Here is a 14780-nt window from a genome sequence, read left to right as displayed (position 1 = left end):
CTGGCATTGTTGGGGGGATTATATACAGTAATTAATATAGAGCATCTGGCAGATGTCTGCTGTAGAAAATGTAATTAACACATATTTCAGCTCACCTTAATTTACACACCTTTCTCTCTCCCTATCATGAAAAGGCATTCTTTTAATGCTATTCTTATTCTCAAATGATGGAGGAGCAAATGACTCTTAAAGTAGATACATCTGCAGTGTTACTGGCAGGCAATTCCCAGTGCCTTGTCAAAGGGACTTGTTTACTCATTCCCACAAAAGAGTAAAGAGGCAGCAGGGTTCTTTTTGGTGACTTGCAGAAGGAAGGACAAGAAGGCCCAATCAAAGGAGCTGATAACCTAGATTGCTTCCCAGTTCAAGATTGTCAACCTCTCTGACCTGGGCAGAGGAAGTAGGGGTCCATGTATCATAACAGTGAGATGCAGGGAAATTGTTCTCATCTTTGTTCTTGACCATGATTAGAATGCCATCCTAGTTCAGAATTTTGCATATAAAATTTCCTTTCTCTCCGGACTGACTCTCAGTAACTTATTGCTTCCACTAGTGTGCACAGAGTCTTGAAGTAGGTACATGGAACTGGGACCTGCGTCTATCCTTGGTCTAGAAGTGAATGTGCCTTTAGCCAGTAGGCCCCATCCCTGGCCAGTGATAGCTTAACATGAGCAAGATCCTTCAACTGGTTCTTCCCTATAGGTGGTTCACACAGTTCTTGTGAGTCCTGCACCCAATACTTGGGTCTCACTACTACACTCTGATAGGGATTCATGGGCACGTGTGGCATTTCCACCTTCAGCAGTCTGGCACGGCAGCTACAGTTGTGTCTGGACCATGCTGGTCAGGGCCGTTACTATTTCACGAACTCCAGAAGGCCAAGGTTGAGAAAAGCAGGAGTATAACGTGCAGGGAGCAGACTGTAGGGAAGATGCAGAGGAAGATGGTGCTGAGGGAACACCTGGAGAGATGTGCTGGAGTGCTGGGTTATCATCTCTCTTTATAGCAGTTCCGTTCGCGATTGGGCCTTGGCTAGTTTTAAGGTGGGCAAGGGCAGGGGGCGGTGGCTGAAGCAAGGTAGACATGTTGACCACAGGTACAACTAAAGTGCTGAAATGCTTGCTATAGTAGCGCTCAACCATGCCTTCTCAGTTGCCACTTCTTATCTAAGTAGTAAAAGAAAGAATTCGGGCTCCTTACCGATTTTTATGCATACTCCAGATACTTCTGAATCATGCAGTAACATCTGGTCCTGTCTCATCTTTGAGGACCTAAGATTGATTTCCATTTTCTCTGTCAATAACCATCTCTTATTAAACATAAATGTAAATTTTTGCTTTATTTCTTTTCAAGCCTCAATACGCTACATTAATGAAACTTTTGTTGTTATTCTTTGTTAGAACAACTAGTACTCTGCTCTGATTCAGGAGGCATTCAAGAAGTTAAAAGTTTTTTTTAAAACTTGCAATAAAAATTTCACATATTATTGGGAATCATATAATGCTTTAATATGTGTGCACATGGGGGGCATGTGTATCTGCTCAATCATTTATCCTTTCTTTATAGTGAACACAGTAAAGTAATTCTTTCCCATTGTATTTCGCTCAGGGTATTTGCCCCTAAATAAGTAGAGATCCATGGTGTTGAGACGAGAGAGACATAAAAAAACAGAACAACTAAGCATAAGTGGGAAAGAGCACAAAATGACTTCAACTTGCTGCCATAGACTGGAGAACAATTAAAAACTAAAATGAAGGAAATGTAAGAAGGTTCGTACCAATCAGTGTTCCATGCTAATCAGTCTTGCCTTCATCCTGTTCTCCTTCCTCTACATCATCACCTTCATCTTCTTTACCTTCATCCTCCTCCTCCTCAGTATCTTCCAATTCTTCATCTCCTTTTTCTTCATTATCAGTTTCATCTTCTGGTTCTTTCTCATCTTCTTCTATTATCAAAAACCAAAGAATGCTATAAAGGACATGGTCGAACATTGATAACCTCTCTTAACTCATCAGCACCTGCATCAGAATGGTCAGTGAACTAGATAAGGCAGCTTTCTTGGTCCTTACATCGCCTCTTCCTGCTGGCCTCATTCTGCACTAGATGCAAAGGTTTTGTCAAATCCTCTATAAGTTTCAAATTGATTTCAGTGGAATTTGAAGATGGGTTGCCATTCTCATTCAGATGAAATTCTTTGCGGATAACTTTATTTTCCAAGTAACTATTTCCATCAAAATAATGATCTATTCTGTAACTTTATTTTGTGTTTGTCTCTTCAACTCTGGTAAAATACAACAGAGCCTGTTTGTCCTCCTGCACAAGCAATACAGATAGTTGGCAATTATTACACTGATATGTAGAATTTTGGCAATAAAATCTGTTATAATTTCTGTTCTACTTTTAAAATTTCCTCATTGGTTTGTTCATTAAATCCATATATTCTATTTTGTACTTTGTCAACATATTCAATTTCTTCTCACTGTTCTTTTTCTCACTGTGGCAGGCTGGGATATGTCAACGTGTCTTCCAGTTTGGGGCAGCAGAGTGTCTGGGTTTCTTGGGATGGCAGGAGTACAGACTGCCTGCCAGTTCTGGGCCGTGTCACAAGGAGTTGTCTAGAAGCCAGAGCTCCTACCCTCATGCTCACCACAAGAATAAATTGGTAGGAGCTGAGGTGGCCTCAGGTGTGGGAGGTTTAAAACAGCATCTACTATTATAGTGAAGACATTTAAAATTCTTTCTTGGAGCTTTTTGAGATATACCATTCATTATTATCTACAGGCTCTCAGTTAGCTTTGTTGAATAAACAAACACACCAACTTTGTGCCTGTTCAGAATGTAACTATTCTTATTGTCTAGAATGCATTTTTTGTAACTCCAGAGAGCTAGACCTATGGAACTTTTAAAATTCGTTCAAGCTGAAGAAAAGTGTGAACTGAAAGCCGTTTCCTCTAACTTAATGATGGGACACCTCTTTCTCAGTTGGCCTCCAGTCTAAAGAAAGCCACTCTTGAGTTGCAAAGTTTGTGAGGAGTCGTTTGTGTTGTCCACAATGAGGAGACATTGGGGCACTCATGTCTCGTCTCTATCCTACACACTGGTCACGTGCCTGTTCAAGGCACAGATTCCTGAACATGGCAGTGCCACTGATCAGGCCCTTTCAGTACCCTCAAGGTGTAGCCGTCTGAACTGGTGTCAGAGTTAAAGCTGTGTCATTTGGGTTTCACTCCATCTCTGGTAATCGCTAACAATACCCAAAAAATGTGGATAATAATTACTATCACAAAATGTAGTTGAGAAGCTCACCAAAATCTCTCTCCCTCCCTCTCCCTCCCTCTCCCTCTCTCTCTCTCTCTCTCTCTCTCTCTCTCCCTCTCTCTCTCTCTCTCTCTCACACACACACACACACACACACACACACACACACACACACTTATTTGCACTTACACATATACACACATAATCTTTAATGTGCAGGTTCTTTTGTGTTACCTTCATTTCCCTTTACTTTATTTCTATATAGACAAGAATACTTGGTGAGTAAAACAGACTCTAAGTAAATTTAAGTTAAACACACGTGAGTGTGGAATTTAGTAGTCTGGGGACATGAAATGCCAAGGAAGAGATTTGACTCAGGTACCAATACACGCAAAATCACAAAACATTATCAGGAAAATGATCAAAACACAAATCTAAGAGGACATTGAGCTTTCTTCTGTGTTCCCTGTTTCCTGTGAGGTTCTTTTACACATTCCCCGGAAGAGTTGCCTCTGGGTCTTTCTTGGGCAGGTGTTTTCCACATTTAGACAAGATGCTTATGAAAGTTAGACTTTTAACTGCCTAGCCCAATGCACAGGCAGCAGAAATTCTCTTCTCAAAGTCCCCCAGGGAGCCCTCCAGCTTGATCTGGAAAATGCACGGCTGGGTTGGCAGGCTTATTCTGACCACTGGTATAGATCCGCCAGGCCTGATAATATGCGTGCTCATGACTTCATCAGAGAATGCCCTCAGTCTCACAAAGACGCGTGTGGTCAGAGGGAGACATTGTGAGGGAAACATCAGAGTTCCTGCACCAGAAGAAAATGGAAAACATTGCAGATTAAAAAAAAAAAGCAAATCACATATTAAATGGCTCTATTCAACCTCCACCCATTTGTTTTCTGTGATATTAGGGGTCCTGGGGTCCTAGGTCTGGCACCCAAGTCTGTTTTCTGGTGTTTGCTCTTCATTTCATGAGGATTTACATTTTCTGTCCTCCCAGAATGGAAACTTTGCTCCTCCTCTGGGAAAACACAACCCACTCCGAATGTGTATTCTAGACTGAAGGATGCTTCCTGCTTTTCCAGAGCTTCCCCATGGCTCTTGCCATCCATAGGGCTTCATGAATCTGGTAGTGGAAATGAGTTTCCAAGGCCAAGGCACTGAAACCGTTCCATCAGGCAGAGTATGGGCTTTATGCCTTATCAAGGAATTTTGAGAAGATTTTAATTCTACTTCTGATGTCTAACTATTTTCTCATTTAAAAATTATTGGTATGTGTTTCAATATAAAATGAGTAGATATTCATTAAAAATTTGGAAAACATAGGAAGTTAGGAGGGCAGAAATAGTGTTGGTAATCTTACACTCCCAAACAACTGCTGCTAATACACGTTTCAGAGTACCACCATGCTTCAATTTCATTATGAATGGCTTTTAAATTTTTTTGTTTGCTTTACATAGCACTAATCATGCTGTATACACAATTTTGTATCCCTAAGTATAAAATTATACTGATCACATAGCAGAAGCCTGCCCTGTGCTATTATAAGCAGTTCCTAAATATCCATTGTGAACACTATAGTTGATTGCATCATTTCCTTTCTATTGGACATTCAGGTTATTTGCAATGTTTGAATAATGCCTTGATGAACATTTTTATAAATAAAAAATTTCCCACATGGGGGATTTTATTTTTTTACTTAGTGTAGGTTGCATGGAACTAGAGCAACTGTGTTCATGTATGTATAGTGCCTTTGCCAGTCACTTGTAAGACACAGTGCAAATTAAAAAACGATGTCCCTTTCCACCAGAAACTGTATTGCCACCTTCAGTTGGCAATGATGCCTGTTCCTTACAAAATGGATGCCACCTCTTGGAGCTGAATAAAGCACAACTTGCGCATCTCAAGGTGAACAATCTTTCTAAGGTTCCAATTTTTTCCTCAAGTTGTATGTGGATTTATTATGTTAATAGTACTATATGAGATACATCAATCACCCTATTCAGTATGTAGAATTTTTAAAATTCTTATTTTTATTAAGGAGGTGGTACTTATTTGTAATCTATTTATCATTATGTAGATAACTACTGAGACTATGAGTTCTCAATTTTATTTGTTTCTCTAAACAACAACAACAACATTCTATTTGACTCCAGATAGCCTTTCCCTTTTTCACAACAGATACTGTTAAACAGAAGTTGATTATGGCAGATACATCTGGTTCATACATAGACAGAAGGTATCTTGTGGTACACACCCAAGATTTATGCTTTCGGTCTCTGAAGCTGGCCACACGCAATTGGATCTCTCTGCTTCCAACCTTCCCTTGAAAGATAATCTTATCTTGTGTTCCACTGTGATTTGTTGGACTGACATCTGCAGAGAAGCCCATGGCACATTCTGAGGGATCTAGAACGGGAGGGCTTAGTATGACCTGACCTGATGAAACTCTTTCTCTACCTAGATGCCATTCAGAAGTGTGGGATATGATGGCCACACACCTAAGTCCAATTTTGTACTACAAAGCTACTGGCCCCTGTTCTGAGGCCACTGCTGAGTAGAAAGCCATGATGTATCTGTGACTCTTTTTAGAAGCACTGTCCCATCACAAAGCTAGTTCAACATCTGCTTGTCCACTCTGTGAGAAAAGGTGAGGTACTCAAGGGACTAGGATTGCAGAGACTTTTGAATGATAGGTCAGGAAATCACTTCTAAAGGGATGAGCCTTGAGTTGAGACACAAACGACCTTGTAAATGACTACATATGTAATGTAGGAACAATTGTCTATTTAGATATTAAGATATACTTTATAGAAATAGTTTTATTCAGCCCATAACTCAAAGTGTAAGGTTTTGCCTGGAACAGAGATAAGGTTTTGCGGCTTTTTCAAAGACCAGAGGCAAGTGAGTGTGAGTCTTCAGCTTGTTCCTTTCCCAACATCCAAATTATATACTAAATGGTTAGATAAGATGGGAGCTACAGTCTTAGGCACTGGTGAAAGATGACAAAATTAAGGATAGGTATTACTCCCCATTTCCTATTTTAATCTAAAGCTCCCCATGATTATAACAGGAATGGACTTTAGTAGGAATGTCTGAATAAGAGGAGAAAGAAATATGATATTGGCTCAGGAAATTTTGTATGTGACTTTTTCTACTTCCAAGGACAGTCATGTGTTGAGGAGATAAATGAAAGCTTTCTGTTTATCATCTTGGACCTTAGTGTGTGGGAGGCTTTGTCCTAGGTGGACTACCCAATTGGATGGGGGCTGGCCCCATATGCTGCCCATTCTGGCAGGGCTGTGGCTTCTAGGTGTGAGTTTGGGTATGGACTGTTTCCTACATCCTCTTTCGGAAGAAAGAACCTGGAAGGGATGAGGGATTAATAGCTAGATGGACAACATCAATGGGGGGGACTGAAGTCCTGGTTTCCTTCCAAAATAAACCATATATTTACCAATGATTTCTGCTACAAAATGTAGAAACGATGGAACTAGGGTCGCCTGACTTGGCAGGCACTGTGGACAACAGGAGAAATAGGAATTCCTGAGATTAACTGTGCCCAGACCCAGCAGGGTCCAGTAGAAACTTTGACAACTTAATTGTGTTCTTACTCAGTCACCCACAGCTAATGCATCTTCCTGGCAAAGCAGGTGTCTTCCATAAGGAGCACCACGGGGCAGATTGTTATCATAAGAGCCTGCCAAAGTCTCCTCTAAATTGTCCCTGGACCAGTTATAATAAACCAAATAGCTACAAATAGACACCAATTTGCAGAAATGTGAGCGGTACAACATGTGCCTTCAGCTTGGGGATGAGAGGAGGAGGGGTGGTAAATATCAGCCTTGTAGGGAAGAAACTTCCGGTTATCATGTGGGATGGCAGCGGACACAACTTTGAAAGAGCAAATTGCTCGATCCTTTGTGCTTTCTTGAGTTGGTCTGCAACCTGCCCAAATAGGTGTGTACTATTACATTGAATGATTTAAATCTTGGGATCCTTGGACCTTTGAGAGACAAAGCATTTGAATTCCCATATGAGTAGTGTGGAGAGATGGGATGCAGTGTGATTTTGTTGTTGTTGTTGTTCTGCATACAAAGGGAACTGAAACTCACGATCCCTTTGAAAGATTGCAATGGATCCTGGCAACATCATTCAGTAACACTCTGTTCAGTCCAGACTTTACTCAATATTAAAATGCTATTCTGGGTCTTGACAGTAGAAAAGGGTAAATCCTACCAATTGTCTAGATGGTAGCAATTTAATAAGCTAGATGTGAGGATACTCTACCTCACTCACCAGCAACATACCAACAATGTATGTCCTGCAACACAGTCACTCTAGAGGGGGCCAAAAGGAGAGAGGAGAAATTAATGCTGTTTCCCTTTCCCCATCGGCTCATAGGTTTTTATGTCTTCCTTTTAAAAAAGTAAAGTCAATTGCTTTATTAAAATATGTTTTAGAAAATCTAGAAAGAAAAGAAGAGAAGAAATTTTGCCCACAACTGTACTATCCAAAGACAGGAGATAGCATGTCAGCAAACTCCTTTTCATCACTAATTAATTTTTACCCATACTTGATTTTACATTATGTGTTGTGACTATCTCTTTATAAATAACTTTAGTGACTACAAAATTTCACAGCAGATGGGGATAATATAAACTCGCAATTACTGCACACATAGTTTTTAAATCTCCATTTGCACAGGTAAGCTAGATGAATATGCACTGAATACCTGAAGATAAAATGTTTCTGTGGGTTTGGAAAAATTTTCACAGGACAGAGTTTTAAAAATGTACAACTACTGTATCAAAGTGAATTAAAATACCCACTATTCTTTCTTCCTTTCTGCCTCTTTCAGAATTGTGTATATTATGATATTTGATTCTAGCAACTAATATAACTTTTGACATGTATGTGGTGACATCACCAATATGCAACACCACCGAACCAATGCTAGTCATCAAGGGCTCATTAGGTTTCTGGAGTTATTTGTCCTACAATACAACACTGTACACTTCCGCTTAATATTCTTGATGTAACGAAAGGATTGAGAGTATGTGTGTGTATACGTATATCTAAACTGTCTTGTGAAAGTACATCCAAACATATATACATTTTTCTAACTTTGTATAGTACAATGACCACAACTACAACAGCCTCTACTATTGATATGAAATTTGATTTTTGTGTTGGGAAACTGTGAAATATTTCTTCAGTATATTACAGAGAAAAGGACAAGCACGCGTGGCTGCTAACTGTGTTTGTGAGTCAACAGCTTTCAGGTGCAAGCCTTGTCTGGTGGGAAAGGGGTACAATACCAGAGTCTCTGACCTGTAACCCACAGAAGTTCAAGATTTGGAATGTTCAATAGATAGAGTGTGGTGCCCTGCAGACGGAATGCAGAGTGAACCTATCTCATCTGGACTTATCCTGCCAGGAAGAAGCTCCCAAGAAACACTAGTGTGCAGAACATACAGACCATCTCTGCTTCCATGCCCATCTGATCATGTGGCTGCTGCGCTGGTTAGATTTCTGTCAATTTGACACAAACTACAATCATCTGGGAAGAGGGAACCTTAAGCGAGGAATTGCCTCCATCTGAATGGCATGTGACTAGTTTGTGACCCATCTTTATTAATGATGAGTGTGGGAGGGCCTAGAGCATTGTGGGCATTGTGTCCTGTAGGCAGGGGGTCTCAGGTTATGTAAGAAAGCAGGCTGAACAAGTCAGTAAGCAGTGTTCCTCCATGGCTTCTGCCTCAGTTCCAACACTGGCTTTCCTAGGTGACAGAAAGCTACCAGGAAGTATGGAGTGAAATAAGACCTTTCCTACCCAAGTTACTTTTGGTCAGTTTCTTTTTATCATAGTGACAGAGAAGCAAACTTTAAACAAATTATAAGTCAAATAAATAAGAATCTAGACTAATATTTTTGGTGCATTAAGTTATTGGACATTCAGGAAATTCTTCTAAACTAGTGACAAACAATATGTCTGTTTGCATAGTATCTCTTTTTAAGCAATGATATATAAAGACATATTTAATTTTAATTACTGGCTGATATATGCATATATAGTCAGAGTACTTAAATAAATTGTATATTTATAAGCATTTAATTCTGTCATAGGCACAGGTACTATATATAATATATAGAAATACATACATGTGTGTATATATATATATATATATGTACATATGCAGAGGAAGAACTTTTTGTCTCCTTTTCTTCAGGCATATTGAACATTCCACTTTTCTATTAAATTATGCTCTTTTAGTAGCTGAGAATTCATTAAATTGCTCTTAGGAGCTTTTTCTGAGTTTAACTCCCACCACAACTACAGCATCAAGAATGAGAATGCACAGCCTACATTTATCATGTACTGCATGAGTATTTCTGTATATTTTCTCATTTGATCCTCTTTGGTCATTTGGCATTGTCTCCAGTCTATAGCTGAGTTGACTGATATCTTGAAGATAAAAGATTCACTCAGGTTGTACATTGAGTAAATGGTGCAGCCATGGGCGCCGTTCCCAGTGTAAAGAAATGATGAAGAATCTTGTGGCTCCATTCCTGTGTATTCCTGCTTGGAAATTTAGAAGACTTTCTGGGAAGAGCTTTACTAACTGAGAATGGGGCTGATGTCTGTGTGGCACTGACCCTTCAGGGCTGCCCTTTAATTTAATAGGTCCAATCAGTGTCCTTTAGGGTTAGTGTGCCCCGTGGCTGAAGCTTGGAGAAGGATTATTTATCTGCCAGTGAGTCCCAAAATAAAATATTGAGGATTATGTGCACTTGTGAAATTTATTATAAAAATTTAGATTTTTTAAAAGAAGTAACTGTAAAGATAGAACTTTCTTAAATCATAGAGAAAGCAGTGGGAGCACCCAAGAATGAACAACCTTCTTAGGGGCAGTGGTGGTGCTTTGATGATGCCTCCCGGGCTCTCATAGCTGATGACAGACACTAACAGATGCATCTCGGTGAGCTGAGGGATGTCCGAGCACAGGTGCTTGGTTCACAAGTCAAATGGCAAAGATTTAGAAAGAAGCATTGAGCCCAGTGTCTATGCTGGTAAATGACACCCCGAGTTTTGGCAAAGGGACCCTTATAAACTGTTTCATAGTCCTGCTATGTGGACATTCCAACATGAAAATTGGGAGTCATGCTTCTGAATACTGCATGATCTATTGTTTGTAAACTTAATTTTGGTCTATTAGAGTTCACTTGATGCTTCTTACCAATAATTCAGCTTAACTAATATTTGCAAATGCCTTTGGAAATGTATTACAAGAAATATGTATTCTAAGTTCAAAACTTAATTATCAGTCAATCAACGGATGAAATGGGCTAGACTATGCTGTTTCAGGCCAGAAAGCAATGATCACATATCATGCCAGACCCTATGATAGATGCTTATGAGGAAATTTCATAGCCTCAAGAACCTACATTTTTAAAAGTGAAGAGAAAAATAAAAGCATTATGAATATTAAAATTTAAGAGAACAACAAGCTACATTAAATTGCTAACAGAAATGGTCCTGGGGGTGTAACTCAGTGTTACTTTGTTTGCTTAGCATGTGCAAGACCTGGGGTTTGATGGCCAGAATGGAAAACAAAATTAAGACGTGAAGAAAGGAACAGAACAGAACAGAACAAGAAATAAGTAAGTTGTCTGGCACACAGATTGCAGAAGAGGAACGCTGTGCTGTGGAGTCAGCCTTGAACATTCCTGGAGTATACTGCTTTAATTTTGCTCTGTGGAGTGTGAAAGACTCACATCGATCAGAAACATGTTCCAATTCTTAACAGATACATTCCAAAGTTCAAGTTGAAATTTAGTTGCCATTATGGTCTTAAATGATAGGATTATTAATTCAAACGATTTAAAATAAGTTTTTTTTTCCAAATAGAACAGATTAGGCCATGAAGATAGGCATGGTTAATGTGGTTAGCATAAGGTTGAATTATCTTGAAATCAGATTTCTGATACAGTGTTGAGTTCAGTTCAGTTCCTTATCTCTCCTATGTGCAGTTGCCCTCCCATCATGCCATGGCACAGCAACAAGGACCTTGTCATTTAACTTCATTCTCAAACTTGTAATGCACTAGACTTAAGAATTATGAGCCACTTAAATGTATATTATTTATAAGTTGCCCATCCTTAGTACTCTGCTATGGCCCCCGAAAACTCACCAAGACTTGGGGCTCCCCTAAATGCCTGAGCCTGAATCAGCATGTATGCCCGAGTGATGGTGGGCTTGATAATGATGATAGTGGTATTATTGGTCTTTAAAAAGAAATATGATGTTGGGATGCCCCGAGCGGCCTGCGAGCCAGGCAGAGGCTGCTGCCAGAGCAGTGCAGGTTCCCCGGGCAAGCGGCAGAGTCAGGCGGCTGAATGTGGTAGACGGCAGAGTAAATGGACATAAGGCTATACATAAAGCTAAACATTTATTACTTAAAGAAGAGGGAGACAGAGAGACATAAAGACAAATATAGAGAGAGACAAAGACACGTGTGCACACACCAAGAGACGGACAGAAGAGAGAGAGTTAAGATGGCGACCAGAAGGTCAGAAGTGGCTGGGCGTGGGCGTGGTTAGTCCTTAAAGGGACCGCAAAGGAATAACAGGTATGACCTACAACTCCTATATTTATTGAACACTGACTTGGTGTCAACAACCTTGCCCCAGTACTTTAACGATCTCATAGCATCTCCACAAGTAGATATATTTTCTGTTTCACTAGACCAAGGGGCACAGTTGAGTTACATTCAGATGACATCTACTGGGTGACTTCTTTGTTCTTCGTTCTTCTCAGTGCTGGAGACTCGATAGGCTGAAATCTCTGCCTTCCTGGGTCTAAAAGCAGCTGCTCAAAGTCCCATGGAGTAAAAGTTTGAGCCTTGTTTATACTCTCCGTCACTTTTAATCTTTCTCCACTAAAACTGGAGACAGCAGAGGAAAGAGTCTATTCTCAGTATTAACACACACTGGCCACATGGTTCCGTGGCCCCCACATGCAGTTGTTTCTTTCAGGAGGTGGTTTATTAAAGGGCAGTACAATGTCTGCTGCATAAAAGAACTTTGTAAACACTACCTAGTGATGTAAATGCTCACTTTCTTGTCCTCTGTTTTTCGCCTCCTTTGTCTCCCCTTATGTGTGTTTCCTACACTGGAGTCTTACACTTCTGCATGGTGAAGAATTTTATGAAAATCTTTGACACACCATGCCCGCATGCCCTATAAGGACTGTCTGTATTCCTGAGGACATTAAATACGCTTATGAATGAGTTAGGGTGGGGACTGGTTATATTTGACAGTCATGGAGTGATGGGGAATCTCAGCCAATCACATTCTGCTTAAGGTGTGTCCCCCTGAGGCCACACAAAACAAATAAAAGCGCCTTGCCACTTCCTCTCTTTGGTTCCCTGCTCACCTGGTATTCGTGGGATCTCTGGTCGTGTAAGTTTTTCCCCTTTTATTAAAAGCTAAATCTTTTTGTATTGAGTTGGCCTGGTTAATAATCGATTGATCATGCCCCGCCACATTTTGGTGCCCTACCGTGCGGCTTCTTTTTTTTTTTCCCCTTGGGCCACATTACCGCTCGGAACCAGCGGCTCCCCCTCCCCCCCTCGCCGCTGCTTCTCTGCACAGCTTCTGCTCCACGCTGCTGTCCCCTCTCCCAGTAGAGATTGCCCTCAGGTTTAGGGACATCATTTAGGGGTTGGTTGTAATTGATATAGGGATGAGGGAATGGGGGAGGTATTTTATAGGCTGGGGGGGGGTTATTATTATTTTTGTAAAAAAAAAGAGGGATTAATTGGTGATGGAATAATAATATATTGGTATTTATGAGTTATTGTTTTTAGAAAATTGTATTGATGTTGATTCTTGTACATTGATATATTGAATATTGTATGTGAGTATGCTTCTACCTCTATTTATTGTATGTGAGTATGCGTCTACCTCTATTTGTACAGATATATATACATATATTTATCATATTGCAGTGTACATTTCTACCTCTGATTAAGATATTTATATATTGTTTATGTAATGATATACATTGTTTACATTTGAAGGTCATTGTCCTCATTTATTGCACAGTTGTTTATTCTCTTAGTCTTCAAGTTAGATAGATATCAAGAATTATAAATCAATAGTCATATATGTTTGTCATATTTATATTTAGGCTAATCAGGTTCTTTAGATACATAGAGATTACATTTAGTATAGATAGTATAATCTTCAACCTCTTCGAAGAGCTGTGAAAAATGGCCTTTAATTTAACCTAGAATTTCGTGCTAACGAGACACAATCACTACTGGCATCACCGCTCTACTCCCGAGAGAACGTTGAGCACCAAAGACACTCCACTTGGAGCTTGTCTTCTTCTTATCAGAACTGGCCTTTGGGTAAAGAAAAAGCCCATACCTCGAACACTGACAGAATTACAGAATATCCGTAAATGGATAAAAACAGGATTGTCTTATCTTTCCAAGACAGGGTAAGAGAGTTCTAAAAGGTTCCTTGCCTTTGAAAATGGCATGTCAGTTAGGTTAGGCCTTAGCCAAAGTTGGTTGACTCAACATTGCAAACAAGACTTTGGGTGATTGCCCAGGTAATCAGTTATCTCTTTCATTTGTTGCACATTTCGGAAGTTTCTCGCTTGTACTTCCTGGCTGCTTAAGTAAAATTATTTCCCTTCTCAGATCTTTGATGGAGTTGAAGATTAGATAGTTGTAGTTACCCTCTACATTATTTAGACTCCTTGAAATAGATTGTTTAGTAAAACTTTTGTTATATGTTTCTTGCTTAATACTGTTTGTTGTTTGTAATTTTATATTTGGTATCTGTTCCTACTGTATATAGTTGTATTGGGTTTAGTTCAATCTTGTTTAGACAAAGGGGGAGATGATGGGGAATCTCAGCTAATCACATTCTGCTTAAGATGTGTCCCCCTGAGGCCACACAAAACAAATAAAAGATCGAAGCGCCTTGCCACTTCCTCTCTTTCGTTCCCTGCTCATCTGGTGTTTGTGGGATCTCTGATCGTGTAAGTTTTTCCCCTTTTATTAAAAGCTAAATCTTTTGTATTGAGTTGGCCTGATTAATTATCAATCAACCATGCTCTGCCACAATGGAGTTGGAAAATATCAACAATATATAATGGGGAGTCTGTAAACGGACTTTAGACGTGCTGGAGACTCAGATATATGACAACTATATAGATCATATATGACCATGATAACTCTTATAAAGGAAAACATTTAATTGGGGTTGGCTTACAGTTTCAGAGGATTAGTTCATCATCATTGTAGTCAGACATGACAGTGTGCAGGAGACGCAGTGCTGGAGAAGGAGCTGAGAATTCTGTATCTTCATTCACAGGTAGCAGAAAGAAGCTGTATCACACTGGACATAGATTGAGCATATAAGACCTCAAAGCTCACCTCTACAGTGACACATTCCCTCCAACAAGGTCACACCTACTTCAAAAAGGCTGCAACTCCTTA

General features: G+C 39.8%; 1 pseudogene; it reads right to left on the bottom strand.

Annotated features, from left to right (window-relative positions):
• Positions 1-1968: 1968 nt before the first annotated feature.
• Positions 1969-2641, bottom strand: LOC146894881 (protein SET-like; annotated as a pseudogene).
• Positions 2642-14780: the final 12139 nt, after the last annotated feature.

This window comes from Myodes glareolus, chromosome 5 (assembly GCF_982192425.1).
Source record: "Myodes glareolus chromosome 5, mMyoGla1.1, whole genome shotgun sequence".
Taxonomy (NCBI): Eukaryota; Metazoa; Chordata; class Mammalia; order Rodentia; family Cricetidae; genus Myodes; species Myodes glareolus.
This window is presented reverse-complemented; position numbering and strand designations above follow the sequence as displayed.